This window comes from Aulostomus chinensis, chromosome 13 (assembly GCF_037954235.1).
Source record: "Aulostomus chinensis isolate RoL2024-O1b breed Wild chromosome 13, RoL_Achi_v1.0, whole genome shotgun sequence".
Taxonomy (NCBI): Eukaryota; Metazoa; Chordata; class Actinopteri; order Syngnathiformes; family Aulostomidae; genus Aulostomus; species Aulostomus chinensis.
In genome coordinates, this window is record NC_141332.1 from 7,968,954 (window position 1) to 7,983,720 (window position 14,767).

At 42.8% G+C, this 14,767-nt stretch overlaps 1 long non-coding RNA gene across 2 annotated transcripts; it reads left to right on the plus strand.

Moving 5' to 3' along the window:
- The first annotated feature begins 143 nt into the window (after positions 1-143).
- On the plus strand, positions 144-11,708 carry LOC147250742 (uncharacterized). Of its 2 annotated transcripts, XR_015119115.1 has the most exons (7): positions 144-822; positions 1,423-1,505; positions 1,715-4,829; positions 4,945-5,053; positions 6,937-7,093; positions 7,580-7,648; positions 8,827-11,708. It is a non-coding gene; the product is annotated as an uncharacterized LOC147250742 (long non-coding RNA). The 2 variants fall into 2 exon arrangements; XR_015119114.1 differs by having other exon boundaries at positions 6,937-7,648.
- The last annotated feature ends 3,059 nt before the right edge of the window (positions 11,709-14,767 follow it).

Sequence of the window (14,767 nt, forward strand, 5' to 3'; positions counted from 1 at the left end):
ATGGTGATCAGTTGACAGCTCAGCTCCTCTCTTCACCTGAGTGTCCAGAACAGAAACATTGGCCCCTGGCACTTTCGTCTGTCTGTCATCAAACATGTGCATTACTATGCACTTAAGTTGTGTCTGACCAAATTCGAGATGGATCTGGTTGACCCATGAGGAGGAGAATATTAAGTTGAAAAAATATATTTTACTTTTGCAACCACATGATTCTATGAGTAATCTACTCCTAATTTATTGGGTCCCTCCTTGTTTCAGACTACACCACTTCACAAAATTTGGTTAAACTTGGCCTCATAGATTTTGTGTAATTTTGCATAGAGTGAAACAGATAAACACCACCAAAATCATGACCTACTCACTTGGGGTAATAATACCAATTACATTCTTTCTATTCTACAGTTGTGTTTCAGTGTAGCTGTGGTTGTTCCACAGCTCAGCATCTGTGTAAAATGTAATAATAACAATCACAACAGGCAAATTTTAGATCAGCTTTTTACTTGATTTTAAATGTTATAATCTGCAGATGCCTGTCACTCTGATAACCTGCATGTACCTTTTTTGCGCTCTTGTTCTGGCAGTATGGATAAATGCTAGAAAATGTGTAACTCTCTTGGTGCTCACCTAAATTCCTGCCCTGTTAATCTCATGTTATAGCCACTGTCCGTTCCCTATTCTAAGTAACATTTGCCAGGTGTATTTTGTCTTCAACAGCTGCTGCAGCAGGTCCCTAAAAAAGACAGTCAGCGTGTGGAAGCAAGGGGCACGCGGGACGTTGTCAAACATGGCTCAAGTCATGTTCTGTTTTCTGATCTTGCTGAGGTAGCCATGCCCTCTTTAACATACTTTATTAATGTTGTAATACAGGAATACTTAAGATCCTACAGCATTTTTATGTTTCTTGTAGAAATTCTTGTAGATTGTGTGTTAGTGAAGTGGAACTGATTCATGTGTCCACTGTCTTTGGTAGATGACTTATGCCCCACAGAATTTTACATTTACAAGCCTTGTTGCATGTGAAATGAATCTTTTGCATGATAAATGTTTTATAGTATGCAGAGATGGGAAATCCACTCCTTCTGTTTGCTTTCAGGCACGGTGAAAAACTAACCATTAACTGAGCAATTATTCAGTAGCTGAATGTGATAGGACTATTAACTAACATTTAGTGAAAGATTTACACATCGTTAAATAAATGTCATAATTAAGTAATTTTTAACAGGCAGAACCAGGATGATACAATTTGATAGGTTGTTTATGTGTGTGGGACAGCTTTTGTTACTAATTTACCATAATATTTGCCTGGATCTTTGCAGTGTGCATTTGTGTGTGCGACGCATTTATGCAAAAACACATCACATGTGAGGTTGTTAATGAAAGGTAAGAGGAGATAGAATGTGCTCACTTTGTTTCTTGTTATAGCATGACAAAGCGGAGACAACTCTACTGGTACACTTCTTTGGGAAAAAAGGGAAGGCCGAGTTGAAATTTGAAGACTTTTACGAGTGAGTTGATAAAGCTTTTGTCTGCTCATTTTTTATGGTTTTCCTGAGAAAATGATTATTTCCCACTGTCATTTTCAACCTGTAGTGGTTTGTTCAGTGTGGAGTGTTCTAAGTGTGTGTGTGTGTGTGTGTGTGTGTGTGTGTGTGTGTGTGTGTGTGGCTCTGGTGGTGGTGGTGTTTCCTGTCAACAACTGCTGTCTCTTGTCCAGGTTCATGGATAACTTGCAGACAGAACTACTTGAGATTGAGTTCCTCTCCTTCTCCAAAGGCATGCCCACCATCAGCGAAGAAGACTTTGCTCAGATTCTTCTTTGCTACACTAATATGGATGATGTCAGTGGATATTTGGAGAATGTGTGCCATAGCATGTCCAATGAAAAGGTACATAACTACATTACACACCCGATTCAGTGATTCACTGCTACGCCATAAGTAGCCTTGCTTATCTTAAACTAGCCAGATGCTGTGTGCTATGTTCCAATATTTGAGTACAACCTCTTTGTGTTTTTACAAACAATGTCCTTCTTCTACTTGGGTGAGCCTAACCTCCTCATCGCAGCTGATTCTGAACTCCTCACTTCCTCATCCTCCTCGACCTGAGTGCAGCCTTTGATACAATCTGTCATGCCAGGTTCACCCAAAACTTCCTTAAATTACACAGTGACAAAACATTGGCACCAAATCCACCTAATCCAAAACTGACAGCTTTGCTGTCACTATTGACATTTCCACTATTTCATCTTCCCCCCAGGTTAATAGTCTGCATGTCATTCTTGACAGCAAACTATCCTTTCAATCCCACATCAACAACACTACCCAGTCTGCCTATTTCCACCTGTGAAATATCAATCACCTCCACCCCTCCCTCACCCTCAACAATGCCGCCATCCTTGTCCACAGTCTCATCACCCCCGTCTGGACTATTTCAACTCTCTTCTCTACAACCTCCCGAACAAATCCCTCAATAAACTTCAACTTGTCCAGAATTCAGCTGCCCACATCATAACTCGAACCCCCTTTATCCACCACATCACTCCTGTTCTCCAACAGCTCCACTGGGTCCCAGTTCAGTTCAGTATCCAATTCAAATCCTCCTGTTTACATTCAAGCCCATCCATAACCTTGCCGCCCCCATATCTGTCCATTCTCCTCCACATTCCCACTACCTCCTGTGCCCTAAGATCTTCGTCCTCCATACACCTGTCTGTCACCTCTGCATGTCTCACCACCATGGGGAACACAGCATTCAGCCGCTCTGCTTGCAGTCTTTGGAATTCATTACCCTCCAACTCAGAAACATTGACTCGTTCTCCCGTTTCAAATCACAACTCAAAACACATCTGTTTAAAACCGCCTTCTGCACATGACACTATATGCATTATTCTGCCTTTATTTTGTTGTTTTTACTCTTGTTTTATTGCTGATGCTTATTTTATGTATTCTGTGTACGGTGTCCTTGTGTGCCAAGAAGGTGCCTTTTAAGTAAAATGTATTATTATTAGTAGTAGTAGTATTAGTAGTAGTAGTTGTAGTCGTAGTAGCTGTAGTGGTGAGATGGAAACTTTGCACAGTGACTGTGATGAGAAGGTTGCCTCTGCACGCAACTGTTTGTTTTTGAAGTAATAGTTCAAGCAATTAATGCCACCTTAGATCACAAACATTTTTTGTCTAATTTGTGCTTATTTACTAATCAATTTAAGAAGATACATATAATTGGAAACTTCAGAGGGGCAAATGCATTTTATTCTTTGGGAAGAGCAAAGTTAGATTTAACAGCAAGAGGAACTCCAAGGCCCTCTAATCAAAATTTAAAAAGCCTTTTTTGTAGTGGCTTGGTCACATTTAAACCTTTAAAAAAAAACTTGGACGCGTTTCGGCAATCAAGCCATCATCAGAGAGTTGTTTGACAAATTGGACAAAAAAATGTTTGTGATATTAGGTGGCACTAATTGCTTAAACCATTTCTTCACAAGCGACAGTTGTGTGCAGAGGCAATCAGGCCTTCGTCAGGGAGTCAGACGTCTTCCTAATGTTGGCTTCAAACGTGTCTTGAGCCTTGGAGTTCCTCTTGCTGTTTCATCAGAACTTTCCCATCCAAAGAGCATCTCAAACAAACAATTTCTGAGTCCACGAAGCACTCCTAGACAGACATTTTGTGAATTCTGCAAGCACCAAAGTTAGCTGTAGTTTGGTGTACCCAGATGTCCTTTCTTTTTGCTTTCAACACAGGAGAGCAATCTACTTCAATCTAATACCATTCTAGGAAAAAAACACCTCGCCGTAATAATTTCTGTAATCCAGTAATAATAGTCATTGTCGATGTAATGCCCAGTATGCAGCAACACTGCCCTTGCAAAGAAATACTGAGGGGAAACCATGACAGACCATCCTGTCAGACAGCAAATCTTTTAAACATATTGTATGCGCTGTATATCTTGTTTATCTATATCAACTATTCACCAAAATGGCAGCACACACGGTGGAGTAGTGGCCTGTTGGCAAGTTTATACTCACAAATGCCTTTCCAGTAAACTTGAGTAAATTAGCTGTTGCTTAACAAGGCTAATTATGACCAGACATCTCCATACTTTATTAACAGATAAGAGATGTGCATCAACCTTTTTTTCCCAATCATTGCTTTATTATTTTCATATGAATTGATAGACTGTTACGTCAAATGTCAAGTATGTACAAACATACAATAAAATAACAATTCTGTATATTGTTACACACAGCTTGGATAACTGTATTTCTTTGTTTTTACAGATACAGCGAGGTCAACTGGCTGTTGAGTGAGGCATCCCCATCTGAAACTGAATGTGTTTTTCTTCCCCTGCCCACTGACCCACATGGGAAGACACTAGCTGCTCCTCGGCAGCCATGAGTATTGTGTTGCTAGTTCTCCTTGATAAGTGGGTCTCATCATTAGGGGAGAGATATTTTATGGCCCACACCTCGTTAAAACAGCAAAGTAACAGCAGATTACTCATTACACTATTTGTTAGGCTGTGTGTGTTGCCTGTTTGGGAGGGCCCCTGGCAAGAGAAGGAGCTTGTTGCCACAAGATGGTTGAGTGGAGATCAGTAGACACAGTGTTTGAGTCATCAGCCAAGCCTGAGATGTTTGGGGATTCTTAACTTTTGTTTTTGTTTATTCAAGTATTGGTTTCATCTGCCTCTGAAAAGTCTACGAGCAGCATGACCTCTTCTCAAATGATGCCATGCCCTGTGAAAACCGACAGCGTAGGCTATGTGTTATCTCTCTGGATGTGTTATCTACCTGGCGCTTTCAAGGTCCCACACACACTTAAGGATTCCCCTCAGGGTAAAGGGAAGCAGATTATGTCCTTTGCTGATGCATGCAGCAGTTTGCTCTCGGTCATGCTTTATAATTTCTTAAATTGAATTTCACAGATTTAAATGTTGTTATCGCTTCACAGGGAATTGTCTTTGAAGAGTTCAGGTCTTTCTTCCAATTCCTGAACAACCTGGAAGATTTCACCATTCCCATGCAAATGTACAACTTTGCCAACCACTCCATTGGTCAAGGTAAAGTCTAACATGGCTGTGTCACTGGGTTTATGGGTGTTTTCGTGTGTTCATATTGTTGGTTCCTCTCTGCAGTGAGCTTTGATGGATTCATAGACATCTATGAGCATTTTTCTTGCTGCTGCAGCCATATTGCACTGGTTTTAAATTGATCAATTTATGGTCAAAAGGAAAATAAAAATCCTCATTATTTACATGCAGCGTTTCCACATATCATAAAATACGCACCACTTACCAAAGACAGAAAGGAAGGAGAGGGCTGAGCTATATTAGTTTCAGAAAAACAATGTTAAGGTCAGCTCTCCAGCAACCTAATAATCATATATTGAATTAGTGGGCCAATTTGTTCATCAAATTTTTAGTTATGATCAAAGTATCTCATGATCCCCTTGCAATGTAATGTATCCTTTATAAGTACATGTGTACTTATAAAGGATACATCCTAAAGAAGGGGACACCTGACTCTTGAACATGCAATTGTAACATCATCAATAGAGATGACATTTATGTTTCATCACTATGTAAATAGGATATTTTTACAGACCATCATCCTGTAAGCGATATTCTAGGAATATGTTTTCACACAGATTATCCAGCAGGATGTGCTCCATCCACACTGTAAACAACTCTGTGGCAAACAGTAAGAAACAACAAAATATGACAATAAGCAACTTTACTCATTTCAGGCATGTAGTCCTAGACCTGCATTTCACACAGTGAATGACCATTAAAATTCCAAACAAGGCATTATTTCCAGTATATTAGCATTTTCTGCTAAAGTAATTTTAGGCAAAGTCTATTTTTTTCTAACTGTCCTTGAAAGAAAGTAATAGTGGGTAGGAGAAAAGCTTTAAAACACCAGTTCTTAGACAGTAAGTTGACTTGAATAGGTCCTTGTTTGCACTTTGGTGGTCTACCAGTTTGCTATTGGTGCAAACATTTTTGGTCCTGGAAAAGGTTTGCTCGGACTGCAGGACTACACCCCCGGGTCTGCAGGCATATGCTACTACTCAAATGTCATGAGTACATCTTCTGAAGATGGTGGTTTGACTAAAATCCAACATAAAGAATATAATTTGTAGATTTTTATTTAACTGTAATATCAGTTGTGGCATTTGCCCTAAAATTCCGTTATCAGTCGGGTTCTAATAACAACATCAGGTTCCCTTTCAGGGATATTAATGAAGCCTGCTGTGTCGGATCAAGGCTCACGTGCAGTGAGTGTGACTGGGCAATGTTCGTGCTTGTTCACTCAAATGGACGTTATTTTCAATGCTGAACTACAAAGGGCCTTGTCCATCATGTCACCACCAAGGTGGAAGCACATGTGCCCATAAGGAAGGAGATTTACTTTTTTTTTAAGAGTTGATTGATATTCACCAAAAAAAAACAATTTGAGAAAATGCATACGATAGCCCAGGACAAACTTGTCCTTCAAGTTATTGCTGCTTGGATATGTGGCACCTATCTTAAAGAATGTCAGACCTGTAAAATGTGTTAAATAATCAATTTTAACTTGTTGCTTCATGCTTTTTGTTAAAAAAAAAAACATAATTAAAAAGGGAAGTTTTTTTTAATCATAATTAGACAATTGGATTTTTTTGTTCCTTTTTTTAAAGTCGTTTACCAATATTATCTGTATGAAAATAGTTCTTACAATATTTACATTTTGTATGCTGCATTGGTTGTAATCATAAACCAAAGAGGATGGGCAAACAAGCAGAAACGCTGGTAAAACTGGGCAGACATTGGTTAGATCAATATATTCAAAAATATGACTTCGAATTGCAGCATTGTGATCTTGCTTGTCTCAGATTGACTTAAACTGACTCTCTTGTTGCCTGCCACAGTTTATCAAGCCACAATGTTTTCTTTCCTCCCAGAGGAGTTTACCCGCGCAGTTTACATGGCTACAGGCATCAAGCTCACAAGCCACTTGGTAAACACCGTGTTCAAGATCCTCTATGAAGATCATGATGATAAACTTTGCCACAAGGAGTTCATTGGCATTATGAAGGACTGGCTGCTCCGTGGCAAGGGGTAAGCAAAGGATGGCCTTTCTCTTGTTGTTTATCTGTGTGTTATGACCCTAAAGGTAATATGCTGATCCACCATGTTGGTAAAGACACCAAGGTCACTGTGTGTGTGTGTGTGTGTGTGTGTGTGTGTGTGTGTACAATTTGTGTGTGTGTGTGTGGATGCAAAGTCACCTTTGATTCACACAGGAAAATATGGGTGGCTGCTAATCTCAGAAACATAATTATTTTCAAAATAGTAACACAAATACAAGCTTTCATGTTGAAGTGTGAGTATATGTAAGCAGTCATTGTGAGTCCTTTCTTCTTAGGTCGTGGTCAATAGCTTCTCTACCCTCTTACTACCTCATTTTTTATTTTGCCTTTAAGTAGCAGTAGTAAAGACTATTGATGGTGAAATAATACTGCCATCTAGTGGGAGGTAAAGAAACGTGCCTTCTCATAATACTCCCCTTGAAAACACACACACACACAAACAATTTTTTTTCAGGGTGCTGGAGTGGCGGAGAAATTCCCTTCTTTCGAGTCTTGCATGAAGAAAGAACTCTCAGGCAAACAGGTAAATAATTTCCTTAACCCAAAACCATCTTGCTTTAAAAAAAAATATTATGTCATGTTAAAAAAATGCAACAGTGCAGAGAATAAGATGTGAAGATTCTTTTGTGTTACTGAGTTTAAAGACAGATGAAAACAGCTAGCCAGCCTCTGAGATAACATAATCCAAAAAATAGGTTAAGCTGAAATATTTACATGTTAAACATCATTAGTTTCAATTGTAGCTGAATAGAAAGCAATTTTCCTGGCATTTTGTCATGGACTACTTCTTTGCAGCCATCAGTGGATTTTGGTGTCTTGTCATTGATCAGTTTTCAAAGGTGGAGGGCTGGAATATGATCCCATTTCATGGTGGGGCAGCTTTTTCCCACGTTTTTAACCACTTCATATTTGTATTGGTCTTCACACAGAGAAACCTTCTTTTTTTTTTTATTTATGAGTTTAGTTTAAGTGTGACAAAAATCATGAGCCTGGAAATAAAAAGGGCTGTTTCTAGCCCCTCTAGTTATTTAAAAACAAGAATGTTCCACCTCCTCTTACCCTGAATAGCGAAATTGACAGCATAAATAAAACCAATTAAATAGAATAGATATCTTTTATTTTATATATTATTTTTGTAATTTTTTTGTTATTGTTGTTTATGTAATAAGTGTAGATCATGTTTCAGTGATTAAGTGAATACTTGCGTATCACATTGCAGATATAATCTGAGCTATGTGAGTGTTATGTTAAACTGTTCCTTTGGTGATAACATTAACTGTAACAGTCATTTTGGACACCCCCCCCACACACACACACACACACTCGTGCGCACACACATTCTGCAACCCCTCTTTCTCATCCCTGCACAGTAAAGTCCTATAATTATATGTGTGGGAGCAGTTAAGGGTTTGTGAAGATATTAAAATCTACAGCTGCAGTCATTTCAGAGGGCCAAGATTTGAATCTGCATTCTTTAAGAATTTCTGCAGTACGTGTGTTTGAATCAGAGCTGCAGTATTGTTGTTTTTCAGTAACTAATTCTGATGTGTATACATGCATGTGCGCGCGCACACACACACACACACACACACACACACACACACACACACACACACACACACACTCACAAAACACAAGCATTCCAAAGCTTATTGATGTCAAAATGTGTCACGCTTGTCTTTGTCTCTGTCTCGTCACCAGGTGAAATTCCAACATCTGTGCATGTCTTACAGATGTGCTGTGCCTCCAGGGAAGGAAGGACTCCATGCATGCTACAGCTTATCAATATTTGGATGAACAGGTTTGGGTACAAATTACGATGTGGTCTGACTGATGGGAAGCTGCTGCAACTAGTGACCCAAGAAGAACCTCTTACGTCTGATGAATGATATTGACTTATTAATCATTTATCTACTTGTAAATACATGTATCACTTTATGATTGTTGACATGTGTCTTATTTATTCTTTATTATTTAAATTGTTAATGTTCTGACAGTATGTATTATTTAATGTAATTCTGCCTCTGTCCTGAGCCTGATTTGCAATGATGATGCTTCCTCCAAGTGGCTCTGCAGCCCCCTGCAAACATCATCTTAGGACAGCCCCTCCCCCCTTCCTCCTCCTAGAAGCCCACATCCAACAGGATCCCCAAGAGTCAGCAGGCCTCCAACACCTTCCCTCTCCTTCTCACTGTTTCTGTTAAACACACGTGACTAGGACTCCGCAGCCTCCCTGCCCCCCTCTTCCCACTCAGCGGAAGTCAGGGCGGCCACGTTGGCTCTAGTCGTCCTGGTCTGCCATTTTGGGTCAGTTACCCTGAAATGAAAGTTGGTTCACACCTCTGAGACGTTTTGCTCCACACACAATACAATTAAATGTTATTTTCAAACCGCTGTCAGGAAAGATGTCTTTATAAACAGATTTGCAAAACATTGAAGCGATAGGTTTGTTACAAACAGCCATCCTTTTAAGCCCTGAGAGGAATAATTTACATTTTACTGAAACACTGTGTGTTGTTTGATTAGTCAAGTCAATCAAGTCAATTTTATTTATATAGCACCAAATCACAACAAAAGTTATCTCATGACACTTTACAAGTAGAGCAGGTCTGGAACCTCACTCCTTCAATGAATTTACACCCAACAATTCTCCATGAGCAAGCACATCCTGCAACAGTGGTGTTGGGGCTCGTAAAGGAGGAAGAGGATTGGCGATATCTTTAATCCAGTTTAAAAGGAAAATAATCAATTACATAGGAATCAACAATTAATTTTCAAATATGATTATCACTGTGTGATCATTTGACGGGGAACCACCCCGAAATCAGGGAAATAGCCAATCCTCGGTCTTCGATCTCAAAGATGGAAAAAGGTAAGCAAATTGTTAAATTTACTTGACCAAATTAAACAGTTATTGAATCAATTAAAATTAAACAATTATCGATTTAATTGAAATTAAACAATTGTTGAATTAATTAAAATCAATCAATATCAAATCTAATCAGACTGAATCAAGCAGAAGGTGTGATTTCGAGCACTGACCCAATCAAACCAGCAATCAAAGTCAAATCCACACACAATAAAACCAAAAGTCAAAATGTTGCAAAATATAACCAATTTATTATCACAATACTAATTTTACAATTAATACAGTAATACTAGTGGGTATACTTTCACAATTAGAGACTATTAGCAGTCTAACATCTACTTCTACCAAGGGTGTGTCTTTGTGCCTGTGTGTGTGTGTGTGTGTGTGTGTGTATGAATGAGCCTGTGTGTGTGAGAGTGTGAAGGAATGAGAGAGCTCTGTGTGTATGCATGTGTGTGTGTGTGTGTGTGTGTGTGTGTGTGTGTGTGTGTGTGTGTGTGTGTGTGTGTGTGTGTGTGTGAGGGAGGGTGCGCACCCGAGCGGATCAGGGTAACTGACCCAAAATGGTGGACCAGGATGACTAGAGCCAACGTGGATCAGCGGGTGCGGGCTGTCTCCTTTGGATCCAAAAACAAAATTGAAGAAGAAAAATAAAGGGAAATACGCGAGTTCTCCGTGGCGAGAGATGAGAAACACCGCGGTCACATGATTGAAGGAAAAGTGAAAGTTTAGCTGGAGTCTTTACTCGTCCCGTGAGTTGTAGACCGTGGCTCGACGAACAAAAGAGAGAGGACCAAAGAGCGAATAAAAGACAAAGAAAAAGAAGCCGGCGTGGTAATTGCTCCCTTTAGGCAACAGCAACTTGGTGAAGTTAGAGTCCCTGGGAAGTAGCGCCGATTTCGTCAGCGCATCTTCTTTTATCTTGTCTGCCGCTGATGGTGATGTAGCGGGGACCCCCTGGGCTCTCAGCCAATGAGTAGTGGGTTTCCCACTTAGGAGAGGATTCGCCACACCTCAACCTGATGGTCAGTGGGGGAGTTTTATTCCTCTTTGTTCTCTAACTTCCACGAGGTTTGACCATGGCAATCGCCATTTTCTTTCTTTGTTCTCATGGCCACTGATCCCAACAGTGGCGACGAGAACCTTCCTTTTAACAGGCAGGAACGTCAAGCAGATCCAGGCTCAATGGGGACGGCCTTCTGCTTTGACTGGTTGGAGGGAAAGAGTGTCATGGTTTGCAGTTCACCACTGGGTTCTCCATGTCTCCTTGAATGCACCACCACTCACTCACTCACTCACTCACTCACTCACTCAGTCAACCTCCTCTGCCAATAAACCTCAATCACCTGCACCTGTCCCCACACTAAATAGGTCTCCCTCTCCCTTTGTTCTCTGCCAGATTGTGATGCATTCATGCCTAATTCTCCAGCGATATCTCTCGGACTGACTTCCCGGCTTCGACCCTGCTTGATTGGACCATTCCCCTTTGCCTCAGCCCCGGAACCACTTCTGCCCTTGGAAACTGCAAGTCTGCCTCTGTTTTTTTCCCTGTTTTTTGCCAGCCTGTTTTTGCCAGTTCTGTTTCTTTTGAGGACATCGTCAGTTAGCAACCGTTAAGCCTGAATAAAGGACATTTTCCAATCCAACTCCTTTTTCAAGTGTGTTACATTTTGGTCCATACTTTCAAAGAGAGCAGGAGAGTGGGGCAGAGACTAAATCCCCTTTCACACTGCACTAAAAATGCGGGTAAACGTGGGTGTTTTTGGCGTGACAGGGCACCACTCGCCCCCTGGCGGTGGCCAGAAGGAAAAAAAAAAAAAAAACGGTGGTGCACTCGGCAGCCGTAACACTCCCCCCCATATGACACAGACTGCAAGGCCCACAACACAACCCCCTCCCCTTCGCACTCCCACACACACACACATACACACACACAGGGTTCTAATACGAACGGGACAGGGTATAAGCCACAACATTTTCCGCTCCCTTTTTGTGCCTAATCACAAGGTTGGCATCCTGAACCAGAAGCGCCCATCACATGAGTCTCTGGTTGTGGTTATACATTCTCGCGAGGAAAGTCAACAGATTGTGGTCTGTGTACACAGTGACAGGGAGATTAGAGGAACCTATGTACACCTCAAAGTGGCGAAGGGCCAGAAGTAAAGCCAACGTCACTTTTTCAATTGAGGAGTACCTCTGTTGGTGCTGGTTGAACTTTCGTGAGAAGAAACTGATGGGGTGTTCAACCCCCGCTTCATACTTCTGCAATAGACACCCACTGGCACCAATGTCACTGGCATCGATTTCCAGCGTAAAAGGCCAGGCGAAGTCAGGAGCAGCAAGAACGGGGGCATGGCACAACAGCGCTTTTGCACTCTCAAATGCGTTCTGGCACTCCGGAGTCCACACAAAGGGGACCTTCAGGCTGGTGAGGTTGGTGAGTAGCTGCAGAACGGTTGAGAAGTTACTGCAGAATCCCCGATAATAACCCGTCATGCCCAGAAACCGGCGCCGTTGCTGACGTGTAGTCGGGGGCGGGATCGCAGAGATGGCTCTTACCTTTTCCTCAACTGGCCGCACCTGGCCCTGACCCACCTCCTTACCTAAGTAGGTAACCGTGGCCCTCCCAAGCTTGCACTTGGCGAGGTTAATAGTGAGCGAAGCAGCGGCAAGACGGGCGAATACCTCCTGCAATTTTTGAATGTGCTCTGACCAGGACGAGGAGTACACGACAAGGTCATCTAATTACGCGTTGCAATGGGTCACACCCGATAGAACCGTATTCATGAGGCGCATGATCCATGACCGTATACTCTAGAAAATTGTCCGGAGTTACAAAGGCAGAGATCTGGGTTGCCCGGGTTGTCAGGGGCACCTGGAGTCCACACAATCCTCCATCCGCAGCAGGGGATAGGAGTCAAACACAGTCAACGCATTCACTTTTCTGTAGTCTGTTATAAACCTGGGTGAACTGTCAGGCTTCTTCTCCAGCAAACAGGGGAAGCTCCACGGGCACGAGCTCGGGCGAGCTTGCCCATGCTTCAGGAGGTACTCACATTCCTGTCGCATGAGCTCGCGCTTTGCAGGGTTGATACGGTATGGGTGCTGCCAGATTGGTCGGGTGCCTTGGACATCTATATCATGTTCCAGCACCGTGGTACGGGAGGGAACATCAGAGAAGAGACAGAGATGGGAGACCAGCAGAGTCACGAGGTCCTGCTGTCAGTCTTCCTCCAAGTGAGCCAGCGTTCCCGGGAACGCCTTCACCATTTCAGAGTTTGGCAGCAACGCACAGGGAGGAGCTGTCAGCTGTCAGGGAGGAGCTGTCTCCCCGAGACGACCACCTTCGAACCCTGCCGGCCAAACAGGCACCACTGCTGCAGCAACAGCGCTGACTGAGTGACCCCCTGGCAGCCCCTTTTCTAGTCTCATCGGCGTCTTCATCCTCTTCCGCGGCTCGTTAGTGGCGATTGCCGGCAGACGCGTAAGTTCAGGCAGCATCGCATCACCTAGCAACAGCGGGGGGTGCGGGCTGATGACGTCATGAGTGTGTGTCGACGTCGAGGAGACGTGACAGGGCACCACTCGCCCCCTGCCGGTGGCCGGAAAGAAAACAACAAAAAAAAACGGCGGCACGCTCAGCGGCCATAACAGCGCCCTAATGCAGAGCAATCATGGGTATGAAAACCCACGTCGATCTGGGGATCAACGCAAGATCTCACCCCGTGGGGTAAAAATGATCTCAAGGACAGTGAGCAAAAATCCCAGAACTGCACGAGGGGACCTAGTGAATGACCTGCAGAGAGCTGGGACCAAAGTAACAAAGGCTATCATGTGTGATCTCACTTCCTGTTTGTGCATCGCTGAATGTAGTGCTTTGCTTCATTGCACTAGCTAAAGTGTGATCATCCCTGCTAATTCCTTATTCGTTGACTAATTATCTGCCCAAACTACATATCTATTTGCTTTATTTGGCCAAGCTGTCTTGTTGTGACAGTCTGTCTTTCTGTAAACTCTCCACTCACCCTCTCACTCTCCTCTCTCCTGCTCAGTGTGCCACATGTTCAGTTACTCCTCAGCCTCCTTTAGTGATACGGATAAGTGCGTGAAATGTAGTTTGTTTGTAGCGTTGGAGGCGAGGCTTAGCGAGGTTGAATTGGACCTGCGGCGGCTCCGCACCGATGGATCCAAACAATTAGCTGCTAGACCTAGCCAGTCCCCGTTAGCTGGTGTGGACCATCATAACTTAGCCATGACTAGCGCTCCCCCGGCAGCTCCTGAGCAGCCGGGAAGCCAGCGCGGCTGGGTGACTGTCCGAAGGAAGCATAGTCCGAAGCAGACGCCTACTGTCAGTGACCAACCACCAATTCACTTGTCTAATAGGTTCTCCCCACTCGGCAATACACCCGCCGAGAAAACTACACGGGTAATTGGAAGTTCCATTCTCAGAAACTCTCTGAAATTAGCAACCATAGTCAAGTGCATTTCAGGCGCCAAAACCGCCGACGTCGAGTCAAATTTAAAACTGCTGGCTAAAAGTAAAAGTAAATATGGAAAAAACGTTATTCATGTCAGCGGTAATGACCTCCGACTACGCCAGTAGGAGGTCACAAAAATTAATATTGAGTCGGTGTGTACATTTACGAAAGCGATGTTGGATGTAGTGTTCTCTGGTCCCCTGCCTAACCGGACCAGCGACGACATGTTTAACCAATGTCATCGTTCAACTGCTGGCTGTCGAGGTGCTGTCCAGCAAACCAAGTGGGCTTCATA